This window comes from Babylonia areolata, chromosome 2 (assembly GCF_041734735.1).
Source record: "Babylonia areolata isolate BAREFJ2019XMU chromosome 2, ASM4173473v1, whole genome shotgun sequence".
NCBI classification, from domain to species: domain Eukaryota; kingdom Metazoa; phylum Mollusca; class Gastropoda; order Neogastropoda; family Buccinidae; genus Babylonia; species Babylonia areolata.
In genome coordinates, this window is record NC_134877.1 from 24,089,014 (window position 1) to 24,100,232 (window position 11,219).

Consider the following 11,219-nt stretch of genomic DNA (forward strand, 5'->3'; position numbering starts at 1 on the left):
AGAAGTTCCTCTTAAGACGCCATACGGGACCTCCCACCTGGACAGACATCCAGGACTCACCCCCTTCTGAACTTGACCTTGAGGGCAAGTCACCTGACCTTTAGGCCGTCAGTCATCAGAGGCTCTCGATCACGGTCCGAACGCAACTCAGTGATCAGAACATCCAGTGCCACCCATTACGGCCCATCACCACAATTTGTTCTCTTCAGCCCATACTTTCAGTTTCAGTTTCTTAACCCTTTCGCTGCTGCTGACATAATTTTTATGCTCGTCCGTCACCGAAGGGCTGTCGCCTCATTGACATAAGACTGGGATCATAGGTCACGAATTCAGTCGCCATTCTTTTATGTGGACTTCCTCCTGTGATGATAATCATTTCCTTTGTTTCAGCAAAACCAGAACATTATCTTAAAGTACACAAAAGGTAGTGACTGTATGTAAAACTGGAGCCAGGCTGATATTTTACCAAAGCTCAGCAGTCAATTGGTTAAGGAGGCGTCGCTGCGTTCGGACGATTCTATTTTCACATTACACCACATCTGCTAGGCAGATGCCTGACAGCAGCATAACCCAACGCCCTCAGTCATGCCTTGAGTGCATGCATATATATGATTTGTGTACTTATCAGAGTGGGTTTCTTCTGAAGAATTTTGCCAGAGGACAACACTCTCGTTGCCATGGGTTCCATTTCAGTGCGCCAAGTGCGTGCTGCACACGAGACCTCGTTTTTTCGTCTCATCCGAACGACTTGACGCTCAGTACGATTTTCCAAGTCAAATTTCGGAGAAAGGGCGATAGCAGTATTCGAACCCAGACCCTTACGGACTCTGTATTGGCAGATGAGCGTCTTAACCATTGTGCCACCTTTAGTAACCCTCATTATTTTTGGCTCGGAATCGGCAGTGAGGTGTCTTTGCTGCTGCGCGTATGATAGTCGTGTTCGACTATGACCGTCAGAACAGCAGAGGAGGCAACTGCTGTCTCGACTATCTGGGCTAGAATTTGATTATACTGGAGAGTGTCTTGCCCAAGTTACATCCCCACTCTCCTGGCCAGAGAGGGCTTCAGGACGGTCGGTGTTTTGGTGGTCCTCAAAGGCTGCAGCACTAAAAGCCAGCACCATTTTGCCTCCGAGTTTGAGAGTCATAGTCCTTCACAAGACTACTCTCTCTGCCAAGAGGGTTTCTAGGACAGTCAGCGTTGGGATGGTTCGCCAAAGGCCAACTAGCCCCTAAGGCTGCAGCACTAAGAGCCAGTGCAATTTTGCCTCTTAGTTTGAGAGTCACAGTCCTTCACAAAAGACAAAGTGCTAAAATGATTTGCCATTGCAATGGAGAAACCATGGATAATACAGTTCTCATTTTTGCAGTCGGCCCAACCGGTGCTACGTGTACATCACGGGTATTTTATCTAGTACTTGTTCTCAGCTGTCGCGGCTAGCAGACCACAGTTATCGGCACGGCTCTACAACAACACCCTGACCGAAAAGTGTCAGCGGCTATCATTCGTGTAAATAAAATCTGCTTCGTCGAATCTGTCGATACACGTGGTCTTAAACAAAATGATCGCCAACGAAACTTGAACGCTGTTTGCAATGATGATAACATCAGCAACAGCAGCTGCTGCACCTTCACCTCAACCACCACTACCCAGTCTATCTAGTAAATTTCCACCACCACCTCCTCCACGCCCCCAATACACCACCACCCTCCCGACCCAACAACGTACCACCACCACCACCACCACCTCCTCCAACCTTCAACACTACCAACATCTCCATCCCCAACCACCAATGCTACCATCCCGACCCAACAACTTACCACCACCACCACCACCTCCACCCCATCCTCCCCACCCAACAACGTTCCACCAACCCCACTCCCATCACCACCCTCCACACTTAACAATTTACCCCCCCCTCCCCACCACCACCTCCTCCCTCCCCACCAAACACACGCACCACCATAACCACCATCTCCACCCCCCCTCCGCCCCCCCCCCGCCACCCACCCCTCCGTCCCAACTCAACCAAACACGCGTACCACCACCACCACCACCACCATCACCTCCACCACTACCTTCCCCCACCAAACGCACGCGCACCACCACCACTACTATTACCACCACCATCACCTCCACCCTCCTACCACTACCACCCCCCCCCACCCAAACAAACACGCGCACCACCACAACCATCAACACCATCACTACCATCACCGCCATCCATACCACCACCACCACCACCACCACCACAACTACTACTTCCACCATCACCACCATCCATACCACCACCACCACCACCACTACTACTTCCACCATCACCACCATCCATACCACCACCACCACCTCCACTGCTACCTCCACTACTACCTCAACCATCACCACCACCACCACCACTACTTCCACCATCACCACCATCCATACCACCACCCCCACCTCCACCACTACTACCTCAACCATCACCACCATTCATACCAGCACCACCACCACTACTACCACCATACATGCCACCACCACCACCACTACTACTTCCACCATCACCACCATCCATACCACCACCCCCACCTCCACCACTACTACCTCAACCATCACCACCATCCATATCACCACCACCACCACCACCACTACTCCTTCCACCATCAACACCATCCATACCACCACCACCACCACCACCACCACCACCACCACTACTACTACCTCAACCATCACCACCATCCATACCCCCACCACCACCGCCACTAGTACTACTTCCACCATCACCGCCATCCATACCACCACCACCACCACCACCACTACTACTACCTCAAACATCACCACCATCCATACCACCGCTACCACCACCACCACTACTACTTCCACCATCGCCACCACCACCACCACCACCATAACCATCCATACCACCACCACCACCACCACCACCACGACTGGTGGTGGTGTGTCCATCGAGATCGATGATGACCATCGTTGTCATCCAGCTGGGAGATGGGGGGAGTGTGGTGGTGGGGTGGGGGGGAGGATGCTCATGAATCTATCTGTGAATGCGCAGATGGCTGAATAATCCAATCTGCGCACGAAATGTTCGCTGACAGTTGGGGCAGACAAAGACAGGCATATCATTGTCAGGGAGCTTGTTTGCCCGTGACTTTCTGGCCTGCCTCTTCTGAACAGCTGCAACAGTCCTGTTGGCCTCGCACAACTTGGCGCCTTTGTGCACAGCAGCGCGCCATTTGTCACGGTCCACTGCAGATTCCTCCCAGGAGTCAGGGTTGATATCAAAGCGCTTCTTCTGACCTCCGTGCGATCTCTTCCCTTGTTGCAGCTCGCCATAGAAGAGCCTTTTGGGCAGCCGATGGTCTGGCATGCGCGCCACGTGTCCAGCCCAGCGAAGCTGGGACTGCATCAGGATGGTGAAGATGCTGGGAAGGGTGGCTTTTGCGAGCACCTCTGTGTCTGGGGTCCTGTCTTGCCACTTGATGTTCAGTAGCTTCCTGTGGCATGTTGTGTAGAAGTGGTTCAGCTTCTTGGCATGTCGTTGGTACATTATCCAAGTTTCGCAGGCGTACAGTAGTGTGGGGAGAACTACTGCTCTGTAGACCTTTAGCTTGGTCCTAAGACTAATGCCTTTTTGTTCCAGACATTTGCATTGAGTCTACCAAAAGTTGCGCTTGCTCTTGCAATCCTGACGTTCACTTCATCGTCGATGGTCGCATTTCGTGACAGTGTGCTGCCAAGGTATGTGAACCGCTCCACCGCACTGAGTCTCTGACCGTTGACTGTGATGTTGGGCTCAACGTAGGGTTTCCCTGGGGCTGGCTGATGGAGGCCGAAGTTCCTGCTGGCAGTGGCAAACTTGTCGACGCTGAGTTGCATGTCAGCTTCAGATCCAGCATTGAGGGCACAATCATCAGCAAACAAAAAGTCTCTGATGATGTCTGTCATGACCTTCGTTTTTGCTTGAAGCCTTCTGAGGTTAAACAACTTGCCATCTGTTCGGAACTTTAGGCCGATTCCAACATCGCCATCTCTGAAGGCATCAGTAAGCATTGCAGAGGACATGAGGCTGAACAGCGTTGGAGCCAGGACGCAGCCTTGCTTGACACCATTTGTGACAGCAAAAGGAGCAGATGTTTCGCCATTGTCCTGGACTCGAGCCTGCATGCCTTCATGGAATTGGCTGACCAAGGAAATAAATTTCCGAGGGCATCCGTACTTGGCCATGATCTTCCACAGTCCCTCTCTACTCACGGTGTCGAAGGCCTTAGTGAGGTCGACATAGGTGGAGAACAGATCAGCATTTTGCTCCTGACATTTCTCTTGCAGCTGCCTTGCAGCAAACACCATGTCGGTGGTTCCGCGCTCTTTCCGGAATCCTCATTGGCTCTCAGGCAAATGACCTTGGTCAAGGTGAACTGTGAGGCGGTTTAGTAGAATCCTGGCAAGTATCTTGCCTGCGATGGAGAGCAAGGAAATGCCCCGATGGTTATCACAGGCTTGCCGGTTCCCCTTTCACTTGTACAAGTGAATGATAGATGCATCTTTGAAATCCTGGGGGATCGTCTCTTCTTTCCACATGAGCGAGTACAGCTGATGGAGCTTCTCAGTCAGCACAGTGCCTCCATCCTTGTAGACCTCTGCTGGTATGGAGTCTGAGCCAGGTGCTTTGCCACTGGATAGCAGACGGATTACTTTCTGGGTCTCAAGAAGTGTTGGCGGATCGTCCAGTGCTTCGTTGATGGGGACTTGTGGGAGACGGTCTATAGCTTCATCATTTATGGAGGAAGGGCGATTTAAGACACTGTTGAAGTGCTCAGCCCAGCGTTCGAGAATTTTCTCCTTCTCGGTGATCAAGGTATTCCCATCTGCACTGAGGAGGGGGGATGATCCTGAGGATGTTGGGCTGTAGACTTCTTTTAAGGCATCATAGAATCTCTTCATATCGTGCCTGTCAGCATATCCCTGGATCTCATCAGCTTTGTCACTCAGCCACTTATCCTGCATCTGGCGTAACTTTTGCTGAACAGTCCTGCGGATGGCATCGTACGCATCCTTTTTTGATGTGGACTTTGGGTTGCTCAGGTAGGCTTGATGCAGACGGCGTTTCTCATCCAGAAGCTGCTTGATTTCATTACAGTTTTCATCAAACCAGTCTTTGTGCTTTCTGGTCATGGTTCTCAGGGTCTCTGAAGCTGTACTATAGATCAGCTCACGCAGGGTCCTTCAGTCAGACTCCACATTCTGGTTGTCCAGAGAGGCGGATTCCAGACGATCTTCCAGCAGCTCCACAAAGGACTGTTTGATGGTGATGTTTTTCAGCTTAGCGATGTTGAGCCGTTTTGGAGCCTTCTGGCCTTGGGGGCGTCTCTTGGGCTGGATTCGAATATTCAGCTTCGAGACTACAAGGCGATGGTCTGTCCAACACTCGGCGCCGCACATGGTCTTTGTCACACGTACATCTTGCCTATCCCTTTTCCTGACGATGACATAATCAATGAGATGCCAATGCTTTGAGCGAGGGTGCATCCATGACGTCCTGTTACGGGTAGGGAGGCAGAAAACTGTGTTGGTCATCAGCAGTTCGTGCTCTGCACAGGTCTGAAGCAAAAGCAATCCATTTGGGTTGCAGTGGCCCACACCGTGCTTTCCTATCACTCCATCCCAGGAGATGTAGTCAGAGCCAACTCTAGCATTGAAGTCCCCAAGAATGATGAGCTTGTCTGCTTTAGGGATAGCAGCAATGACAGAGTGAAGGTCCTCGTAGAACTTCGCCTTCACTTCATCCGGGTTGGTCATGGTTGGGGCGTAGGCACTGACAATGGTGAGGTGCTTCTGGCCAGATGCCAGTGGGAGTTTCATGGTCATAAGCCTATCGTTGACTCCCTTTGGGATTCCAGCTAGCTTGCTGACAAGTGCTGTTCTTACTGCAAAACCAACGCCAGCCTCACGTGCTCTTCGCTTCCTCGTCCACTCCAGAAGAAGGTGTAACCAGATCCCCGTTCACAGAGCTCGCCTTCGCCTGCAAGCCGAGTCTCACTCAAGGCTGCGATGTCAATGTTGTATCTGGTGAGTTCGGATGCAACTAGTGCCGTTCTCCTTTGGGGTCTGTCCGCGTTATCTCTGTCCAGGAGAGTCCTTATGTTCCAAGCACCAATGGTGAGAGGAACGATCCTTGTTTTTTTCTTTTCTTTCTTTTTGTTTCGACCGCTGATGTAGGGTCCCCGCCAGCCGCGGTATGCTGGCCAGGGTGATATGGAGCAGGCAATTTTTAGGGCACCTTTTCTAGCCCCTTCCTCATGCCAGGGAGGTGAGCAGTGCATTCCTAAAGAGGGCTGCTCAGACGCTCAGACGGCTGCCGAGCACCATCGCTGCTCCTGTCGACGAAGAACGACCCTATGGCCTGAGCCGCTTGCGTGCAGGTCTGCGGCTGCGACTGCCAGTGTACCCACACCTGTCGTTTCGTCGCTCGCCTGTCGCCACAGGACGTGGGGGTGATGAAATGATGAAGGATGAAAGGTCATTAAGGATGACTGATGACTTGCGCGATGAGTTTGTTTAAAGTGAAGAGGAGTTGCGCAACGTCGACCTCACTCGCTCGTCCGGGTCCACCAATTCCCAGTGGCAAGACTAAGTCGAGACGACTGGAGGATGAGCACGGATGCAGTGGATGACCAAGATATCCTTTCGGTGTCTCATCTTGCTCTCTGCACTCCACAGTGCATTGCTGTAACCGCCTTCCTCTCCGTTGAACCGATCGGTTTCTTCCGCAGATTCTGCCGGATCCAGACTTCGCATGCATGGGTAGACACACCCCGGGGGCCAACTGCGTGTGACATGCACACAGCACGGTGGAGCTAGAAGGCCGTCGGTGGCTCTCCTGAGCCGACGCCCTTTTATGGATCTCCATAAGGGTGTCTAGCCACCCGCCTCACCAGTCCCGGAAGGGAGCGGTGGGAGTGCCGGTTTAGTCGCCGGCAACCCGACCCTGAACAGGTTGTACTGGACTACAGGTTACCAGTAGCAGATCTAATGACCTGACCTGACCCAAGCCACCACGACTACTTCCACCATCACCACCATCCATACCACCACCACCACCACCATCACCACCACCACCACCACCACCACTACTACTACTTCTACCATCACCACCATCCATACCACCCCCACCCCCAACCAACACACGTAGCATACCATCATAATCACCACTTTCATACATTGTTTTATTTGATCTATTTATTTATTATTATTGTTGTTGTTATTGTTGTTGTTTTCCCGGCTTGTCGTCTGGGAAAGGCACTTTACTCTGATTTTTTTCTCTCACTCCACCCAGGTGTGAATGGGTACCTGTCGTCGGCTGGGGACGGTTACAAACGGCCGAGGGAGAGGATCGTTAGGTTCCGCCTCCCTGTACCGAGTTCTAGACACAGTGGATATGAACTCACTGCCCCAGTGGCTTACCATAAAAGTTATATGAACTTTAACCTTAATTAACCTTTGATACATACGAAGCTCAACATTCAACTTTATATTACAGATTGATATAAGTTTGCAGTTGGCTCAACAGCAAAATGAGAACTGTGTTATCAATGGTTTCTTCACTGCAATGGGATGGGAAATCGTTTACAGCTTAGGCTTTTGTGAAGGACTATGACTCTCAAACTAGGAGGCAAAATTGCAGTGGCTTTTACTGCTGCAGCCTTGGGAGCTAGTTGGCCTTTTAGAGCCATCCCAACGCCGACTGTCCCAAAACTCTCTTGGCCGAGAGACTGGGAATGTAACTTGGACAAGACACTCTGTCGTTCTGATGGTCATAGTCGGACACGACAATCATACATATACATAGGAAGGGAATCAAAGTACTGGCAAACACATCGACCTTGGAACGAATTTGCACCCTTAATCAACCAGGCATGGATACCGGAATTGAAAACAAGACCCTCGGATTGAAATTCCAATGCTCTAACCATTCGGCCATAGCGCCCGTCGACAGATTATTGAGGCCATTTACATAGCGCGCCTATCCTCGGTTCGTAGACCAAGCTCTAAGCGCTTTACAAACGCGGAGTCATTTGCACAACAGGCTGCCTGCCTGGGTAGAGCTGACTGAAGAGTTGCCATTGGGTGCTCATCATTCATTCTCTGTGTCACTCCGTCATGTTTCAGCCACGTACACATACACACTCATACACATGCGACATTTTACGTGTTTGACCATTTTAGTTTATTCACCCCGCCATGTAAGTAGCCATACTCCGTTTTCCGTTTTCGGGGGGTGCGCATGCTGGGTATATTCTTGTTTCCATAAACCACCGAACGCTGATATGGATTGCAGGATCTTTAACGTTGCGTATTGAATCTTCTGTTTGCCGTATACACACGAAGGGGGCTCAGGCACTATTAGTTCTGCATATGTGTTGACCTGGAAGATTGGAAAAAATCCCCACCCTTTACCCACCAGGCGCCGTTACAGAGATTCGAAGCCGGGACCCTCTGATTAAAACTCCAATGCTTTAACTACTCGGGTATTACGTCCGTCATGTGAACAATTATCAAAAAATCGAGACAGAAAGAAAAGGCCAGAAAAAAAGAGAGGGGAACAACAGAGAGATCGATGAAAAGGGATACATTTGGTTCATAGAATTCGTCTTCTTCTTCAGCATTCGATATTGTTGGGATGCGTCAGACTGGAAGCTTCGTCGCCCTGACGAAGCCCACAGTTTTCTCCAGGTCAGTCCGGCCACCCCAAAGCTGTGCCTGTAGCTCTACTCTCTCTGGCCAAAACTTTCGTCGTAGATCCTCATAAGTGGGGCAGTGTTGGAAAATATGTTCTGGGGTGTGTGTTCCTGTGCCACAGGGACATTCATCGGTGTGAGATATTTTCATTTGGCTCAGATGACTCAAAATCCTGCAGTGGTCATAGAATTCAAAGTCTATAAAGGAAACACCAACATATCGTACAGATACATAAAAGAAAACAGACCGAGAGAGGATAAACACCACACACTTTTCTTTTTCGTCATCATCGCTTTCACCACACACCCACACCCACACTCACACCAACAGACGCGTGCATTATCACACATGGAGAAGGAGGCATGGTGTGAACATTATGCGTGGAATTCGGAGTTGGGAGATACTGGGCATTTGGAAACATTCCCATTCAACACACACACACACACACACACACACACACACACACACACACACACACACACACAAGATTGGGGCTTTTACAAACTGATATTAAACACGCGACGTAATGGTATGCTCAAGTATCGTGCGTGTGTGTGTGTGCATGTGTGTGTGTGTGCTTGCGTGCGTGCGTGCGTGCGTGCGTGTGTGTGTGCGTGCGTGCGTGCGTGTGTGTGTGTGTGTGTGCGTGCGTGTGTGTGTGTGTGTGTGTGTGTGTGTGTGTGTGTGTGTGTGTGTGTGTGTGTGTGTGTGTATGTGTTTATCAAATACAATACAATGCAATATCATTTTATGAATAATTCCTGTCTGCTCATACGAAAACACACACACACACAACAAGAATCGAATGAATGCATTATTATCATTATTAGTATTAGTAGCATTGTTAGTATTATTATCATTATTAGTATTAGTAGTATTGTTAGCATTATTATCATTATCAGTGTTATTATTGTTGTTATCATTATCATGATCATCATTTATCATCATCACATTATTATCATCATTATGATGATGATGATGATTATCATTATCGTTGTTGTTGTTGTTATTATATCATCATCGCCATCACCACCATCATAATCATTATCATTCATGTGGCACCTGTCTTCCGCCAGAAACCGAGCTCTTTTGAAACAGCGACACGCTTTGGATTAAAAAAAAAAAACAAAACAAAAAAAACAACAACAAAAAAACATACAAAGAGCGTAGCCTCCCTTCCCGGAGAGAGCCGAGGCAGACAGCTGTCAAAATTAAGCGCTCGGCAGCATTCGTTTTCAGTGTCGTTCAGGCAAGATTTAGTCACGCGCACGCGAACACATGTGCGTTCTATGTGCATGTATAGAATGCCACTGTTCCGTGACCTGATCAATTATGATCGCTTGATTGCTGATTGACAGGACGAGCGGAGGCAATGGTGACATGCTGATGATTAGGGTTTGTCAGCTTCTCACAGGTATGCCCTTCGTTATTATTATTATTTATCATTATCATCATCATTACTCATCATCATCATCATTGTTATTATGATTTTTAATTTTTTTAGGGGGTCGTCAGTATCATGTACAGAGAGAGAGAGAGAGAGAGAGAGAGAGAGAGAGACAGACAGACAGACAGACAGACAGACAGACAGACACACACACACACACACACACACACACACACACACAGAGACACAGACACACACAGACACAGACACACACTGGTCCCTGGTACTGGATACCTGTGTGTGACGTGTGTGTGTGTGTGTGTGTGTGTGTGTGTGTGTGTGTGTGTGTGTGTGTGTGTGTGTGTTTACAGAGGGTGGGGTTGGAGGGACGTGTGTTTTTTGTGAGCTTTGTGACGCCTCTTTGAAAATGAATATATCTAGCGAGTTGTTATCTTTTGATATCATTCATAATCTTGTAACGTATTCATACATTCAGGCCACGTGCAGGCTATTGTTGAACGTGTTGTGTGCCGCAGGGAAAGCGCTGTGCAAATGCACGTTGTTATCATCATCATCATCATTACATTTTAATCATCATATCTTTACTAATAATATTATTATTATGATAATGATGATGATGATGTCGATTATTATTATCATTATGATGATAATTATTATTGTCATCATTATTACTCCTCACACACACACACACACACACACACACACACACCAAACACACACACACATACGCGCGTGCGTACACACACACATACACACACACACACACACTGACACACACATACACACACACACACACACACACACACACACACACACACACACACACACACACGTCTGGAAACCAATCCTTCGTATAAGACGATAAACCCAGGTTCTGTTTTTAGCCTGCAAATCTGAGATCCCACGGCAAGAATATGAAACAAAAAAAGAAAAAAAAAAGAGAAAAAAAATGAAGAAGAAAAAGATCACCTAAATGAATTCAAACATTACCTGTAATAGTTACAGTTTAAAGAGTTGATATTGAAAGTTTAAGATAATTATGATGGAGTCTCCCGTCGGACCGGCTCCTTCCTTCGCTCAC